Source organism: Carassius gibelio, chromosome B20, assembly GCF_023724105.1.
Source record: "Carassius gibelio isolate Cgi1373 ecotype wild population from Czech Republic chromosome B20, carGib1.2-hapl.c, whole genome shotgun sequence".
Taxonomy (NCBI): domain Eukaryota; kingdom Metazoa; phylum Chordata; class Actinopteri; order Cypriniformes; family Cyprinidae; genus Carassius; species Carassius gibelio.
In genome coordinates, this window is record NC_068415.1 from 437,450 (window position 1) to 453,272 (window position 15,823).

Here is a 15,823-nt window from a genome sequence, read left to right on the forward strand (position 1 = left end):
CACGTGGCCACGTCCTCCTGAGGTTTTGTGAAGTTTCAAAGGCCATATTGCTGCACTGGCCCGGTCCTGAAGATTTGCCTTGTACAACGTTCGGAAGATTAGACCCTTCCGATCAGAGCAGGCCACACAACTCCTTGTCCAAGCTCTCTGTTTTCTCCAGACCGGACTACTGTTACGCTCCCTTGGCGGGTCTTCCGGCACGTACTATCAAGCCTCTGCAACTGATCCAGGATGCAGCAGCGAGAGTGGTCTTCAACGAGCCAAAGAAAGCCCACGTCACACCTCTCTTCATAATTTTGCACTGGCTACCAATAGCTTTTCGCATCAGATTCAAGGTACTGATGTTTGCCTACAAGATAACCACTGGCTCTGCAGCAACATACCTAAAGTCGCTGGTTCAGAACTATGCTTGCTTTCTGCAAGTGAACGATGCCTCGTGGTGCCATCCCAAAGAGGCACAAAATCACTCTCAAGGACCTTTTCCTGGACTGTTCCCAGCTGGTGGATCTGCTTGCCTATCTCAATTCGAGCAGCGGAGGCTTTAACCATTTTCAAAAAGTGTCTAAAAACTCATCCTTGCCTTCAACGCCTGCCCAATTAATACTAGCATCTGCCTAATGCGTTGTTTTGTCAAAGTTAACGCCCTGCTGGCCCAACGTGGCAGAAGACTGAAGTCTCTGTCTGCAGCCAAAGGATAGGTCTGTCAGAAGTGGGATTCGAACCCACGCCTCCAGGGGAGACTGCGACCTGAACGCAGCGCCTTAGACCGCTCGGCCATCCTGACACACCCTTATGGTCGTGAGTTCGAGCCTCACACGGGGCAGGGTGGTGCTTTTTTTCTGATAACTGAGAGAGCTTAGACCAGGGGTATCAAACTAAATTCCTTTAGGGCCCGAGCCCTGTAGAGTGTTGTTCCAACCCTTCTCAAAAACACAAGGCGTGTAGTTTTCAAATGAGCCTGAAGGGCATGATTGGTTGGATCAGGTGTGTTCAATCAGGCTTGAATCTAAACTCTGCAGGTCTCCGGCCTTCCGGGGACTGAGTTTGACACCCGTGGCTCAGAAAGACAGAGTGAGGTTCTCTGTCCCCTTTCGTGTGGGTTTCCCTGTGTCTCCTGGGGGCAAAAGGCCACAGCTCCTCTTCAGGGCAGGTGAAATGATGCTTTGTGGAAAACTGTGAGGTTCCAGGTAAATTCCCTGAATCTCATCCAGCGACATTGCGTGTAGGCCCGTGCAATCCTTTTATTTACAATGAAGTCAAAATTCTGCATTCATGCTGGCTAATGCTACACGAAGGCAGTAATAGCATCCCTCTCATATTCATGTAACACGTGGCCACGTCCTCCTGAGGTTTTGTGAAGTTTCAAAGGCCATATTGCTGCACTGGCCCGGTCCTGAAGATTTGCCTTGTACAACGTTCGGAAGATTAGACCCTTCCGATCAGAGCAGGCCACACAACTCCTTGTCCAAGCTCTCTGTTTTCTCCAGACCGGACTACTGTTACGCTCCCTTGGCGGGTCTTCCGGCACGTACTATCAAGCCTCTGCAACTGATCCAGGATGCAGCAGCGAGAGTGGTCTTCAACGAGCCAAAGAAAGCCCACGTCACACCTCTCTTCATAATTTTGCACTGGCTACCAATAGCTGTTCGCATCAGATTCAAGGTACTGATGTTTGCCTACAAGATAACCACTGGCTCTGCAGCAACATACCTAAAGTCGCTGGTTCAGAACTATGCTTGCTTTCTGCAAGTGAACGATGCCTCGTGGTGCCATCCCAAAGAGGCACAAAATCACTCTCAAGGACCTTTTCCTGGTTTGTTCCCAGCTGGTGGATCTGCTTGCCTATCTCAATTCGAGCAGCGGAGGCTTTAACCATTTTCAAAAAGTGTCTAAAAACTCATCCTTGCCTTCAACGCCTGCCCAATTAATACTAGCATCTGCCTAATGCGTTGTTTTGTCAAAGTTAACGCCCTGCTGGCCCAACGTGGCAGAAGACTGAAGTCTCTGTCTGCAGCCAAAGGATAGGTCTGTCAGAAGTGGGATTCGAACCCACGCCTCCAGGGGAGACTGCGACCTGAACGCAGCGCCTTAGACCGCTCGGCCATCCTGACACCCTTGCCTGGCTAGAGATGCCCTGTTCGAGCCACACCTGAAACCAGGGACCTAGAAGCTACTTTATCTCTGTTCGGGCCCCCTCTAGCCCACGGGCCTCGTTGGCGCAGTTAGGCAGCGCGTCAGTCTCAAAATCCTTATGGTCGTGAGTTCGAGCCTCACACGGGGCAGGGTGGTGCTTTTTTTCTGATAACTGAGAGAGCTTAGACCAGGGGTATCAAACTAAATTCCTTTAGGGCCCGAGCCCTGTAGAGTGTTGTTCCAACCCTTCTCAAAAACACAAGGCGTGTAGTTTTCAAATGAGCCTGAAGGGCATGATTGGTTGGATCAGGTGTGTTCAATCAGGCTTGAATCTAAACTCTGCAGGTCTCCGGCCTTCCGGGGACTGAGTTTGACACCCGTGGCTCAGAAAGACAGAGTGAGGTTCTCTGTCCCCTTTCGTGTGGGTTTCCCTGTGTCTCCTGGGGGCAAAAGGCCACAGCTCCTCTTCAGGGCAGGTGAAATGATGCTTTGTGGAAAACTGTGAGGTTCCAGGTAAATTCCCTGAATCTCATCCAGCGACATTGCGTGTAGGCCCGTGCAATCCTTTTATTTACAATGAAGTCAAAATTCTGCATTCATGCTGGCTAATGCTACACGAAGGCAGTAATAGCATCCCTCTCATATTCATGTAACACGTGGCCACGTCCTCCTGAGGTTTTGTGAAGTTTCAAAGGCCATATTGCTGCACTGGCCCGGTCCTGAAGATTTGCCTTGTACAACGTTCGGAAGATTAGACCCTTCCGATCAGAGCAGGCCACACAACTCCTTGTCCAAGCTCTCTGTTTTCTCCAGACCGGACTACTGTTACGCTCCCTTGGCGGGTCTTCCGGCACGTACTATCAAGCCTCTGCAACTGATCCAGGATGCAGCAGCGAGAGTGGTCTTCAACGAGCCAAAGAAAGCCCACGTCACACCTCTCTTCATAATTTTGCACTGGCTACCAATAGCTGTTCGCATCAGATTCAAGGTACTGATGTTTGCCTACAAGATAACCACTGGCTCTGCAGCAACATACCTAAAGTCGCTGGTTCAGAACTATGCTTGCTTTCTGCAAGTGAACGATGCCTCGTGGTGCCATCCCAAAGAGGCACAAAATCACTCTCAAGGACCTTTTCCTGGACTGTTCCCAGCTGGTGGATCTGCTTGCCTATCTCAATTCGAGCAGCGGAGGCTTTAACCATTTTCAAAAAGTGTCTAAAAACTCATCCTTGCCTTCAACGCCTGCCCAATTAATACTAGCATCTGCCTAATGCGTTGTTTTGTCAAAGTTAACGCCCTGCTGGCCCAACGTGGCAGAAGACTGAAGTCTCTGTCTGCAGCCAAAGGATAGGTCTGTCAGAAGTGGGATTCGAACCCACGCCTCCAGGGGAGACTGCGACCTGAACGCAGCGCCTTAGACCGCTCGGCCATCCTGACACCCTTGCCTGGCTAGAGATGCCCTGTTCGAGCCACACCTGAAACCAGGGACCTAGAAGCTACTTTATCTCTGTTCGGGCCCCCTCTAGCCCACGGGCCTCGTTGGCGCAGTTAGGCAGCGCGTCAGTCTCATAATCTGAAGGTCGTGAGTTCGAGCCTCACACGGGGCAGGGTGGTGCTTTTTTTCTGATAACTGAGAGAGCTTAGACCAGGGGTATCAAACTAAATTCCTTTAGGGCCCGAGCCCTGTAGAGTGTTGTTCCAACCCTTCTCAAAAACACAAGGCGTGTAGTTTTCAAATGAGCCTGAAGGGCATGATTGGTTGGATCAGGTGTGTTCAATCAGGCTTGAATCTAAACTCTGCAGGTCTCCGGCCTTCCGGGGACTGAGTTTGACACCCGTGGCTCAGAAAGACAGAGTGAGGTTCTCTGTCCCCTTTCGTGTGGGTTTCCCTGTGTCTCCTGGGGGCAAAAGGCCACAGCTCCTCTTCAGGGCAGGTGAAATGATGCTTTGTGGAAAACTGTGAGGTTCCAGGTAAATTCCCTGAATCTCATCCAGCGACATTGCGTGTAGGCCCGTGCAATCCTTTTATTTACAATGAAGTCAAAATTCTGCATTCATGCTGGCTAATGCTACACGAAGGCAGTAATAGCATCCCTCTCATATTCATGTAACACGTGGCCACGTCCTCCTGAGGTTTTGTGAAGTTTCAAAGGCCATATTGCTGCACTGGCCCGGTCCTGAAGATTTGCCTTGTACAACGTTCGGAAGATTAGACCCTTCCGATCAGAGCAGGCCACACAACTCCTTGTCCAAGCTCTCTGTTTTCTCCAGACCGGACTACTGTTACGCTCCCTTGGCGGGTCTTCCGGCACGTACTATCAAGCCTCTGCAACTGATCCAGGATGCAGCAGCGAGAGTGGTCTTCAACGAGCCAAAGAAAGCCCACGTCACACCTCTCTTCATAATTTTGCACTGGCTACCAATAGCTTTTCGCATCAGATTCAAGGTACTGATGTTTGCCTACAAGATAACCACTGGCTCTGCAGCAACATACCTAAAGTCGCTGGTTCAGAACTATGCTTGCTTTCTGCAAGTGAACGATGCCTCGTGGTGCCATCCCAAAGAGGCACAAAATCACTCTCAAGGACCTTTTCCTGGACTGTTCCCAGCTGGTGGATCTGCTTGCCTATCTCAATTCGAGCAGCGGAGGCTTTAACCATTTTCAAAAAGTGTCTAAAAACTCATCCTTGCCTTCAACGCCTGCCCAATTAATACTAGCATCTGCCTAATGCGTTGTTTTGTCAAAGTTAACGCCCTGCTGGCCCAACGTGGCAGAAGACTGAAGTCTCTGTCTGCAGCCAAAGGATAGGTCTGTCAGAAGTGGGATTCGAACCCACGCCTCCAGGGGAGACTGCGACCTGAACGCAGCGCCTTAGACCGCTCGGCCATCCTGACACACCCTTATGGTCGTGAGTTCGAGCCTCACACGGGGCAGGGTGGTGCTTTTTTTCTGATAACTGAGAGAGCTTAGACCAGGGGTATCAAACTAAATTCCTTTAGGGCCCGAGCCCTGTAGAGTGTTGTTCCAACCCTTCTCAAAAACACAAGGCGTGTAGTTTTCAAATGAGCCTGAAGGGCATGATTGGTTGGATCAGGTGTGTTCAATCAGGCTTGAATCTAAACTCTGCAGGTCTCCGGCCTTCCGGGGACTGAGTTTGACACCCGTGGCTCAGAAAGACAGAGTGAGGTTCTCTGTCCCCTTTCGTGTGGGTTTCCCTGTGTCTCCTGGGGGCAAAAGGCCACAGCTCCTCTTCAGGGCAGGTGAAATGATGCTTTGTGGAAAACTGTGAGGTTCCAGGTAAATTCCCTGAATCTCATCCAGCGACATTGCGTGTAGGCCCGTGCAATCCTTTTATTTACAATGAAGTCAAAATTCTGCATTCATGCTGGCTAATGCTACACGAAGGCAGTAATAGCATCCCTCTCATATTCATGTAACACGTGGCCACGTCCTCCTGAGGTTTTGTGAAGTTTCAAAGGCCATATTGCTGCACTGGCCCGGTCCTGAAGATTTGCCTTGTACAACGTTCGGAAGATTAGACCCTTCCGATCAGAGCAGGCCACACAACTCCTTGTCCAAGCTCTCTGTTTTCTCCAGACCGGACTACTGTTACGCTCCCTTGGCGGGTCTTCCGGCACGTACTATCAAGCCTCTGCAACTGATCCAGGATGCAGCAGCGAGAGTGGTCTTCAACGAGCCAAAGAAAGCCCACGTCACACCTCTCTTCATAATTTTGCACTGGCTACCAATAGCTGTTCGCATCAGATTCAAGGTACTGATGTTTGCCTACAAGATAACCACTGGCTCTGCAGCAACATACCTAAAGTCGCTGGTTCAGAACTATGCTTGCTTTCTGCAAGTGAACGATGCCTCGTGGTGCCATCCCAAAGAGGCACAAAATCACTCTCAAGGACCTTTTCCTGGTTTGTTCCCAGCTGGTGGATCTGCTTGCCTATCTCAATTCGAGCAGCGGAGGCTTTAACCATTTTCAAAAAGTGTCTAAAAACTCATCCTTGCCTTCAACGCCTGCCCAATTAATACTAGCATCTGCCTAATGCGTTGTTTTGTCAAAGTTAACGCCCTGCTGGCCCAACGTGGCAGAAGACTGAAGTCTCTGTCTGCAGCCAAAGGATAGGTCTGTCAGAAGTGGGATTCGAACCCACGCCTCCAGGGGAGACTGCGACCTGAACGCAGCGCCTTAGACCGCTCGGCCATCCTGACACCCTTGCCTGGCTAGAGATGCCCTGTTCGAGCCACACCTGAAACCAGGGACCTAGAAGCTACTTTATCTCTGTTCGGGCCCCCTCTAGCCCACGGGCCTCGTTGGCGCAGTTAGGCAGCGCGTCAGTCTCAAAATCCTTATGGTCGTGAGTTCGAGCCTCACACGGGGCAGGGTGGTGCTTTTTTTCTGATAACTGAGAGAGCTTAGACCAGGGGTATCAAACTAAATTCCTTTAGGGCCCGAGCCCTGTAGAGTGTTGTTCCAACCCTTCTCAAAAACACAAGGCGTGTAGTTTTCAAATGAGCCTGAAGGGCATGATTGGTTGGATCAGGTGTGTTCAATCAGGCTTGAATCTAAACTCTGCAGGTCTCCGGCCTTCCGGGGACTGAGTTTGACACCCGTGGCTCAGAAAGACAGAGTGAGGTTCTCTGTCCCCTTTCGTGTGGGTTTCCCTGTGTCTCCTGGGGGCAAAAGGCCACAGCTCCTCTTCAGGGCAGGTGAAATGATGCTTTGTGGAAAACTGTGAGGTTCCAGGTAAATTCCCTGAATCTCATCCAGCGACATTGCGTGTAGGCCCGTGCAATCCTTTTATTTACAATGAAGTCAAAATTCTGCATTCATGCTGGCTAATGCTACACGAAGGCAGTAATAGCATCCCTCTCATATTCATGTAACACGTGGCCACGTCCTCCTGAGGTTTTGTGAAGTTTCAAAGGCCATATTGCTGCACTGGCCCGGTCCTGAAGATTTGCCTTGTACAACGTTCGGAAGATTAGACCCTTCCGATCAGAGCAGGCCACACAACTCCTTGTCCAAGCTCTCTGTTTTCTCCAGACCGGACTACTGTTACGCTCCCTTGGCGGGTCTTCCGGCACGTACTATCAAGCCTCTGCAACTGATCCAGGATGCAGCAGCGAGAGTGGTCTTCAACGAGCCAAAGAAAGCCCACGTCACACCTCTCTTCATAATTTTGCACTGGCTACCAATAGCTGTTCGCATCAGATTCAAGGTACTGATGTTTGCCTACAAGATAACCACTGGCTCTGCAGCAACATACCTAAAGTCGCTGGTTCAGAACTATGCTTGCTTTCTGCAAGTGAACGATGCCTCGTGGTGCCATCCCAAAGAGGCACAAAATCACTCTCAAGGACCTTTTCCTGGTTTGTTCCCAGCTGGTGGATCTGCTTGCCTATCTCAATTCGAGCAGCGGAGGCTTTAACCATTTTCAAAAAGTGTCTAAAAACTCATCCTTGCCTTCAACGCCTGCCCAATTAATACTAGCATCTGCCTAATGCGTTGTTTTGTCAAAGTTAACGCCCTGCTGGCCCAACGTGGCAGAAGACTGAAGTCTCTGTCTGCAGCCAAAGGATAGGTCTGTCAGAAGTGGGATTCGAACCCACGCCTCCAGGGGAGACTGCGACCTGAACGCAGCGCCTTAGACCGCTCGGCCATCCTGACACCCTTGCCTGGCTAGAGATGCCCTGTTCGAGCCACACCTGAAACCAGGGACCTAGAAGCTACTTTATCTCTGTTCGGGCCCCCTCTAGCCCACGGGCCTCGTTGGCGCAGTTAGGCAGCGCGTCAGTCTCAAAATCCTTATGGTCGTGAGTTCGAGCCTCACACGGGGCAGGGTGGTGCTTTTTTTCTGATAACTGAGAGAGCTTAGACCAGGGGTATCAAACTAAATTCCTTTAGGGCCCGAGCCCTGTAGAGTGTTGTTCCAACCCTTCTCAAAAACACAAGGCGTGTAGTTTTCAAATGAGCCTGAAGGGCATGATTGGTTGGATCAGGTGTGTTCAATCAGGCTTGAATCTAAACTCTGCAGGTCTCCGGCCTTCCGGGGACTGAGTTTGACACCCGTGGCTCAGAAAGACAGAGTGAGGTTCTCTGTCCCCTTTCGTGTGGGTTTCCCTGTGTCTCCTGGGGGCAAAAGGCCACAGCTCCTCTTCAGGGCAGGTGAAATGATGCTTTGTGGAAAACTGTGAGGTTCCAGGTAAATTCCCTGAATCTCATCCAGCGACATTGCGTGTAGGCCCGTGCAATCCTTTTATTTACAATGAAGTCAAAATTCTGCATTCATGCTGGCTAATGCTACACGAAGGCAGTAATAGCATCCCTCTCATATTCATGTAACACGTGGCCACGTCCTCCTGAGGTTTTGTGAAGTTTCAAAGGCCATATTGCTGCACTGGCCCGGTCCTGAAGATTTGCCTTGTACAACGTTCGGAAGATTAGACCCTTCCGATCAGAGCAGGCCACACAACTCCTTGTCCAAGCTCTCTGTTTTCTCCAGACCGGACTACTGTTACGCTCCCTTGGCGGGTCTTCCGGCACGTACTATCAAGCCTCTGCAACTGATCCAGGATGCAGCAGCGAGAGTGGTCTTCAACGAGCCAAAGAAAGCCCACGTCACACCTCTCTTCATAATTTTGCACTGGCTACCAATAGCTTTTCGCATCAGATTCAAGGTACTGATGTTTGCCTACAAGATAACCACTGGCTCTGCAGCAACATACCTAAAGTCGCTGGTTCAGAACTATGCTTGCTTTCTGCAAGTGAACGATGCCTCGTGGTGCCATCCCAAAGAGGCACAAAATCACTCTCAAGGACCTTTTCCTGGACTGTTCCCAGCTGGTGGATCTGCTTGCCTATCTCAATTCGAGCAGCGGAGGCTTTAACCATTTTCAAAAAGTGTCTAAAAACTCATCCTTGCCTTCAACGCCTGCCCAATTAATACTAGCATCTGCCTAATGCGTTGTTTTGTCAAAGTTAACGCCCTGCTGGCCCAACGTGGCAGAAGACTGAAGTCTCTGTCTGCAGCCAAAGGATAGGTCTGTCAGAAGTGGGATTCGAACCCACGCCTCCAGGGGAGACTGCGACCTGAACGCAGCGCCTTAGACCGCTCGGCCATCCTGACACACCCTTATGGTCGTGAGTTCGAGCCTCACACGGGGCAGGGTGGTGCTTTTTTTCTGATAACTGAGAGAGCTTAGACCAGGGGTATCAAACTAAATTCCTTTAGGGCCCGAGCCCTGTAGAGTGTTGTTCCAACCCTTCTCAAAAACACAAGGCGTGTAGTTTTCAAATGAGCCTGAAGGGCATGATTGGTTGGATCAGGTGTGTTCAATCAGGCTTGAATCTAAACTCTGCAGGTCTCCGGCCTTCCGGGGACTGAGTTTGACACCCGTGGCTCAGAAAGACAGAGTGAGGTTCTCTGTCCCCTTTCGTGTGGGTTTCCCTGTGTCTCCTGGGGGCAAAAGGCCACAGCTCCTCTTCAGGGCAGGTGAAATGATGCTTTGTGGAAAACTGTGAGGTTCCAGGTAAATTCCCTGAATCTCATCCAGCGACATTGCGTGTAGGCCCGTGCAATCCTTTTATTTACAATGAAGTCAAAATTCTGCATTCATGCTGGCTAATGCTACACGAAGGCAGTAATAGCATCCCTCTCATATTCATGTAACACGTGGCCACGTCCTCCTGAGGTTTTGTGAAGTTTCAAAGGCCATATTGCTGCACTGGCCCGGTCCTGAAGATTTGCCTTGTACAACGTTCGGAAGATTAGACCCTTCCGATCAGAGCAGGCCACACAACTCCTTGTCCAAGCTCTCTGTTTTCTCCAGACCGGACTACTGTTACGCTCCCTTGGCGGGTCTTCCGGCACGTACTATCAAGCCTCTGCAACTGATCCAGGATGCAGCAGCGAGAGTGGTCTTCAACGAGCCAAAGAAAGCCCACGTCACACCTCTCTTCATAATTTTGCACTGGCTACCAATAGCTGTTCGCATCAGATTCAAGGTACTGATGTTTGCCTACAAGATAACCACTGGCTCTGCAGCAACATACCTAAAGTCGCTGGTTCAGAACTATGCTTGCTTTCTGCAAGTGAACGATGCCTCGTGGTGCCATCCCAAAGAGGCACAAAATCACTCTCAAGGACCTTTTCCTGGTTTGTTCCCAGCTGGTGGATCTGCTTGCCTATCTCAATTCGAGCAGCGGAGGCTTTAACCATTTTCAAAAAGTGTCTAAAAACTCATCCTTGCCTTCAACGCCTGCCCAATTAATACTAGCATCTGCCTAATGCGTTGTTTTGTCAAAGTTAACGCCCTGCTGGCCCAACGTGGCAGAAGACTGAAGTCTCTGTCTGCAGCCAAAGGATAGGTCTGTCAGAAGTGGGATTCGAACCCACGCCTCCAGGGGAGACTGCGACCTGAACGCAGCGCCTTAGACCGCTCGGCCATCCTGACACCCTTGCCTGGCTAGAGATGCCCTGTTCGAGCCACACCTGAAACCAGGGACCTAGAAGCTACTTTATCTCTGTTCGGGCCCCCTCTAGCCCACGGGCCTCGTTGGCGCAGTTAGGCAGCGCGTCAGTCTCAAAATCCTTATGGTCGTGAGTTCGAGCCTCACACGGGGCAGGGTGGTGCTTTTTTTCTGATAACTGAGAGAGCTTAGACCAGGGGTATCAAACTAAATTCCTTTAGGGCCCGAGCCCTGTAGAGTGTTGTTCCAACCCTTCTCAAAAACACAAGGCGTGTAGTTTTCAAATGAGCCTGAAGGGCATGATTGGTTGGATCAGGTGTGTTCAATCAGGCTTGAATCTAAACTCTGCAGGTCTCCGGCCTTCCGGGGACTGAGTTTGACACCCGTGGCTCAGAAAGACAGAGTGAGGTTCTCTGTCCCCTTTCGTGTGGGTTTCCCTGTGTCTCCTGGGGGCAAAAGGCCACAGCTCCTCTTCAGGGCAGGTGAAATGATGCTTTGTGGAAAACTGTGAGGTTCCAGGTAAATTCCCTGAATCTCATCCAGCGACATTGCGTGTAGGCCCGTGCAATCCTTTTATTTACAATGAAGTCAAAATTCTGCATTCATGCTGGCTAATGCTACACGAAGGCAGTAATAGCATCCCTCTCATATTCATGTAACACGTGGCCACGTCCTCCTGAGGTTTTGTGAAGTTTCAAAGGCCATATTGCTGCACTGGCCCGGTCCTGAAGATTTGCCTTGTACAACGTTCGGAAGATTAGACCCTTCCGATCAGAGCAGGCCACACAACTCCTTGTCCAAGCTCTCTGTTTTCTCCAGACCGGACTACTGTTACGCTCCCTTGGCGGGTCTTCCGGCACGTACTATCAAGCCTCTGCAACTGATCCAGGATGCAGCAGCGAGAGTGGTCTTCAACGAGCCAAAGAAAGCCCACGTCACACCTCTCTTCATAATTTTGCACTGGCTACCAATAGCTGTTCGCATCAGATTCAAGGTACTGATGTTTGCCTACAAGATAACCACTGGCTCTGCAGCAACATACCTAAAGTCGCTGGTTCAGAACTATGCTTGCTTTCTGCAAGTGAACGATGCCTCGTGGTGCCATCCCAAAGAGGCACAAAATCACTCTCAAGGACCTTTTCCTGGACTGTTCCCAGCTGGTGGATCTGCTTGCCTATCTCAATTCGAGCAGCGGAGGCTTTAACCATTTTCAAAAAGTGTCTAAAAACTCATCCTTGCCTTCAACGCCTGCCCAATTAATACTAGCATCTGCCTAATGCGTTGTTTTGTCAAAGTTAACGCCCTGCTGGCCCAACGTGGCAGAAGACTGAAGTCTCTGTCTGCAGCCAAAGGATAGGTCTGTCAGAAGTGGGATTCGAACCCACGCCTCCAGGGGAGACTGCGACCTGAACGCAGCGCCTTAGACCGCTCGGCCATCCTGACACCCTTGCCTGGCTAGAGATGCCCTGTTCGAGCCACACCTGAAACCAGGGACCTAGAAGCTACTTTATCTCTGTTCGGGCCCCCTCTAGCCCACGGGCCTCGTTGGCGCAGTTAGGCAGCGCGTCAGTCTCATAATCTGAAGGTCGTGAGTTCGAGCCTCACACGGGGCAGGGTGGTGCTTTTTTTCTGATAACTGAGAGAGCTTAGACCAGGGGTATCAAACTAAATTCCTTTAGGGCCCGAGCCCTGTAGAGTGTTGTTCCAACCCTTCTCAAAAACACAAGGCGTGTAGTTTTCAAATGAGCCTGAAGGGCATGATTGGTTGGATCAGGTGTGTTCAATCAGGCTTGAATCTAAACTCTGCAGGTCTCCGGCCTTCCGGGGACTGAGTTTGACACCCGTGGCTCAGAAAGACAGAGTGAGGTTCTCTGTCCCCTTTCGTGTGGGTTTCCCTGTGTCTCCTGGGGGCAAAAGGCCACAGCTCCTCTTCAGGGCAGGTGAAATGATGCTTTGTGGAAAACTGTGAGGTTCCAGGTAAATTCCCTGAATCTCATCCAGCGACATTGCGTGTAGGCCCGTGCAATCCTTTTATTTACAATGAAGTCAAAATTCTGCATTCATGCTGGCTAATGCTACACGAAGGCAGTAATAGCATCCCTCTCATATTCATGTAACACGTGGCCACGTCCTCCTGAGGTTTTGTGAAGTTTCAAAGGCCATATTGCTGCACTGGCCCGGTCCTGAAGATTTGCCTTGTACAACGTTCGGAAGATTAGACCCTTCCGATCAGAGCAGGCCACACAACTCCTTGTCCAAGCTCTCTGTTTTCTCCAGACCGGACTACTGTTACGCTCCCTTGGCGGGTCTTCCGGCACATACTATCAAGCCTCTGCAACTGATCCAGGATGCAGCAGCGAGAGTGGTCTTCAACGAGCCAAAGAAAGCCCACGTCACACCTCTCTTCATAATTTTGCACTGGCTACCAATAGCTTTTCGCATCAGATTCAAGGTACTGATGTTTGCCTACAAGATAACCACTGGCTCTGCAGCAACATACCTAAAGTCGCTGGTTCAGAACTATGCTTGCTTTCTGCAAGTGAACGATGCCTCGTGGTGCCATCCCAAAGAGGCACAAAATCACTCTCAAGGACCTTTTCCTGGACTGTTCCCAGCTGGTGGATCTGCTTGCCTATCTCAATTCGAGCAGCGGAGGCTTTAACCATTTTCAAAAAGTGTCTAAAAACTCATCCTTGCCTTCAACGCCTGCCCAATTAATACTAGCATCTGCCTAATGCGTTGTTTTGTCAAAGTTAACGCCCTGCTGGCCCAACGTGGCAGAAGACTGAAGTCTCTGTCTGCAGCCAAAGGATAGGTCTGTCAGAAGTGGGATTCGAACCCACGCCTCCAGGGGAGACTGCGACCTGAACGCAGCGCCTTAGACCGCTCGGCCATCCTGACACCCTTGCCTGGCTAGAGATGCCCTGTTCGAGCCACACCTGAAACCAGGGACCTAGAAGCTACTTTATCTCTGTTCGGGCCCCCTCTAGCCCACGGGCCTCGTTGGCGCAGTTAGGCAGCGCGTCAGTCTCAAAATCCTTATGGTCGTGAGTTCGAGCCTCACACGGGGCAGGGTGGTGCTTTTTTTCTGATAACTGAGAGAGCTTAGACCAGGGGTATCAAACTAAATTCCTTTAGGGCCCGAGCCCTGTAGAGTGTTGTTCCAACCCTTCTCAAAAACACAAGGCGTGTAGTTTTCAAATGAGCCTGAAGGGCATGATTGGTTGGATCAGGTGTGTTCAATCAGGCTTGAATCTAAACTCTGCAGGTCTCCGGCCTTCCGGGGACTGAGTTTGACACCCGTGGCTCAGAAAGACAGAGTGAGGTTCTCTGTCCCCTTTCGTGTGGGTTTCCCTGTGTCTCCTGGGGGCAAAAGGCCACAGCTCCTCTTCAGGGCAGGTGAAATGATGCTTTGTGGAAAACTGTGAGGTTCCAGGTAAATTCCCTGAATCTCATCCAGCGACATTGCGTGTAGGCCCGTGCAATCCTTTTATTTACAATGAAGTCAAAATTCTGCATTCATGCTGGCTAATGCTACACGAAGGCAGTAATAGCATCCCTCTCATATTCATGTAACACGTGGCCACGTCCTCCTGAGGTTTTGTGAAGTTTCAAAGGCCATATTGCTGCACTGGCCCGGTCCTGAAGATTTGCCTTGTACAACGTTCGGAAGATTAGACCCTTCCGATCAGAGCAGGCCACACAACTCCTTGTCCAAGCTCTCTGTTTTCTCCAGACCGGACTACTGTTACGCTCCCTTGGCGGGTCTTCCGGCACGTACTATCAAGCCTCTGCAACTGATCCAGGATGCAGCAGCGAGAGTGGTCTTCAACGAGCCAAAGAAAGCCCACGTCACACCTCTCTTCATAATTTTGCACTGGCTACCAATAGCTGTTCGCATCAGATTCAAGGTACTGATGTTTGCCTACAAGATAACCACTGGCTCTGCAGCAACATACCTAAAGTCGCTGGTTCAGAACTATGCTTGCTTTCTGCAAGTGAACGATGCCTCGTGGTGCCATCCCAAAGAGGCACAAAATCACTCTCAAGGACCTTTTCCTGGACTGTTCCCAGCTGGTGGATCTGCTTGCCTATCTCAATTCGAGCAGCGGAGGCTTTAACCATTTTCAAAAAGTGTCTAAAAACTCATCCTTGCCTTCAACGCCTGCCCAATTAATACTAGCATCTGCCTAATGCGTTGTTTTGTCAAAGTTAACGCCCTGCTGGCCCAACGTGGCAGAAGACTGAAGTCTCTGTCTGCAGCCAAAGGATAGGTCTGTCAGAAGTGGGATTCAAACCCACGCCTCCAGGGGAGACTGCGACCTGAACGCAGCGCCTTAGACCGCTCGGCCATCCTGACACCCTTGCCTGGCTAGAGATGCCCTGTTCGAGCCACACCTGAAACCAGGGACCTAGAAGCTACTTTATCTCTGTTCGGGCCCCCTCTAGCCCACGGGCCTCGTTGGCGCAGTTAGGCAGCGCGTCAGTCTCATAATCTGAAGGTCGTGAGTTCGAGCCTCACACGGGGCAGGGTGGTGCTTTTTTTCTGATAACTGAGAGAGCTTAGACCAGGGGTATCAAACTAAATTCCTTTAGGGCCCGAGCCCTGTAGAGTGTTGTTCCAAGCCTTCTCAAAAACACAAGGCGTGTAGTTTTCAAATGAGCCTGAAGGGCATGATTGGTTGGATCAGGTGTGTTCAATCAGGCTTGAATCTAAACTCTGCAGGTCTCCGGCCTTCCGGGGACTGAGTTTGACACCCATGGCTCAGAAAGACAGAGTGAGGTTCTCTGTCCCCTTTCGTGTGGGTTTCCCTGTGTCTCCTGGGGGCAAAAGGCCACAGCTCCTCTTCAGGGCAGGTGAAATGATGCTTTGTGGAAAACTGTGAGGTTCCAGGTAAATTCCCTGAATCTCATCCAGCGACATTGCGTGTAGGCCCGTGCAATCCTTTTATTTACAATGAAGTCAAAATTCTGCATTCATGCTGGCTAATGCTACACGAAGGCAGTAATAGCATCCCTCTCATATTCATGTAACACGTGGCCACGTCCTCCTGAGGTTTTGTGAAGTTTCAAAGGCCATATTGCTGCACTGGCCCGGTCCTGAAGATTTGCCTTGTACAACGTTCGGAAGATTAGACCCTTCCGATCAGAGCAGGCCACACAACTCCTTGTCCAAGCTCTCTGTTTTCTCCAGACCGGACTACTGT

The 15,823-nt window shown here is 50.6% G+C and overlaps 19 non-coding genes across 19 annotated transcripts; 8 read left to right on the forward strand and 11 right to left on the reverse strand.

The window, feature by feature from the left end:
- Window positions 1–701: 701 nt before the first annotated feature.
- trnal-cag (transfer RNA leucine (anticodon CAG)) lies at window positions 702–784 on the reverse strand. The gene has a single exon. It is a non-coding gene; the product is annotated as a tRNA-Leu (tRNA).
- A 1,244-nt stretch (window positions 785–2,028) lies between these two features.
- Window positions 2,029–2,111, reverse strand: trnal-cag (transfer RNA leucine (anticodon CAG)). The gene has a single exon. It is a non-coding gene; the product is annotated as a tRNA-Leu (tRNA).
- A 96-nt stretch (window positions 2,112–2,207) lies between these two features.
- trnal-caa (transfer RNA leucine (anticodon CAA)) lies at window positions 2,208–2,282 on the forward strand. The gene has a single exon. It is a non-coding gene; the product is annotated as a tRNA-Leu (tRNA).
- Window positions 2,283–3,487: 1,205 nt separating this feature from the next.
- trnal-cag (transfer RNA leucine (anticodon CAG)) lies at window positions 3,488–3,570 on the reverse strand. Its single transcript has one exon. It is a non-coding gene; the product is annotated as a tRNA-Leu (tRNA).
- A 96-nt stretch (window positions 3,571–3,666) lies between these two features.
- trnam-cau (transfer RNA methionine (anticodon CAU)) lies at window positions 3,667–3,740 on the forward strand. Its single transcript has one exon. It is a non-coding gene; the product is annotated as a tRNA-Met (tRNA).
- A 1,205-nt stretch (window positions 3,741–4,945) lies between these two features.
- Window positions 4,946–5,028, reverse strand: trnal-cag (transfer RNA leucine (anticodon CAG)). The gene has a single exon. It is a non-coding gene; the product is annotated as a tRNA-Leu (tRNA).
- A 1,244-nt stretch (window positions 5,029–6,272) lies between these two features.
- trnal-cag (transfer RNA leucine (anticodon CAG)) lies at window positions 6,273–6,355 on the reverse strand. The gene has a single exon. It is a non-coding gene; the product is annotated as a tRNA-Leu (tRNA).
- Window positions 6,356–6,451: 96 nt separating this feature from the next.
- trnal-caa (transfer RNA leucine (anticodon CAA)) lies at window positions 6,452–6,526 on the forward strand. Its single transcript has one exon. It is a non-coding gene; the product is annotated as a tRNA-Leu (tRNA).
- A 1,205-nt stretch (window positions 6,527–7,731) lies between these two features.
- On the reverse strand, window positions 7,732–7,814 carry trnal-cag (transfer RNA leucine (anticodon CAG)). Its single transcript has one exon. It is a non-coding gene; the product is annotated as a tRNA-Leu (tRNA).
- A 96-nt stretch (window positions 7,815–7,910) lies between these two features.
- Window positions 7,911–7,985, forward strand: trnal-caa (transfer RNA leucine (anticodon CAA)). Its single transcript has one exon. It is a non-coding gene; the product is annotated as a tRNA-Leu (tRNA).
- Window positions 7,986–9,190: 1,205 nt separating this feature from the next.
- Window positions 9,191–9,273, reverse strand: trnal-cag (transfer RNA leucine (anticodon CAG)). The gene has a single exon. It is a non-coding gene; the product is annotated as a tRNA-Leu (tRNA).
- A 1,244-nt stretch (window positions 9,274–10,517) lies between these two features.
- Window positions 10,518–10,600, reverse strand: trnal-cag (transfer RNA leucine (anticodon CAG)). Its single transcript has one exon. It is a non-coding gene; the product is annotated as a tRNA-Leu (tRNA).
- A 96-nt stretch (window positions 10,601–10,696) lies between these two features.
- On the forward strand, window positions 10,697–10,771 carry trnal-caa (transfer RNA leucine (anticodon CAA)). Its single transcript has one exon. It is a non-coding gene; the product is annotated as a tRNA-Leu (tRNA).
- A 1,205-nt stretch (window positions 10,772–11,976) lies between these two features.
- On the reverse strand, window positions 11,977–12,059 carry trnal-cag (transfer RNA leucine (anticodon CAG)). Its single transcript has one exon. It is a non-coding gene; the product is annotated as a tRNA-Leu (tRNA).
- A 96-nt stretch (window positions 12,060–12,155) lies between these two features.
- Window positions 12,156–12,229, forward strand: trnam-cau (transfer RNA methionine (anticodon CAU)). The gene has a single exon. It is a non-coding gene; the product is annotated as a tRNA-Met (tRNA).
- Window positions 12,230–13,434: 1,205 nt separating this feature from the next.
- On the reverse strand, window positions 13,435–13,517 carry trnal-cag (transfer RNA leucine (anticodon CAG)). The gene has a single exon. It is a non-coding gene; the product is annotated as a tRNA-Leu (tRNA).
- A 96-nt stretch (window positions 13,518–13,613) lies between these two features.
- On the forward strand, window positions 13,614–13,688 carry trnal-caa (transfer RNA leucine (anticodon CAA)). The gene has a single exon. It is a non-coding gene; the product is annotated as a tRNA-Leu (tRNA).
- A 1,205-nt stretch (window positions 13,689–14,893) lies between these two features.
- Window positions 14,894–14,976, reverse strand: trnal-cag (transfer RNA leucine (anticodon CAG)). The gene has a single exon. It is a non-coding gene; the product is annotated as a tRNA-Leu (tRNA).
- Window positions 14,977–15,072: 96 nt separating this feature from the next.
- On the forward strand, window positions 15,073–15,146 carry trnam-cau (transfer RNA methionine (anticodon CAU)). The gene has a single exon. It is a non-coding gene; the product is annotated as a tRNA-Met (tRNA).
- Window positions 15,147–15,823: the final 677 nt, after the last annotated feature.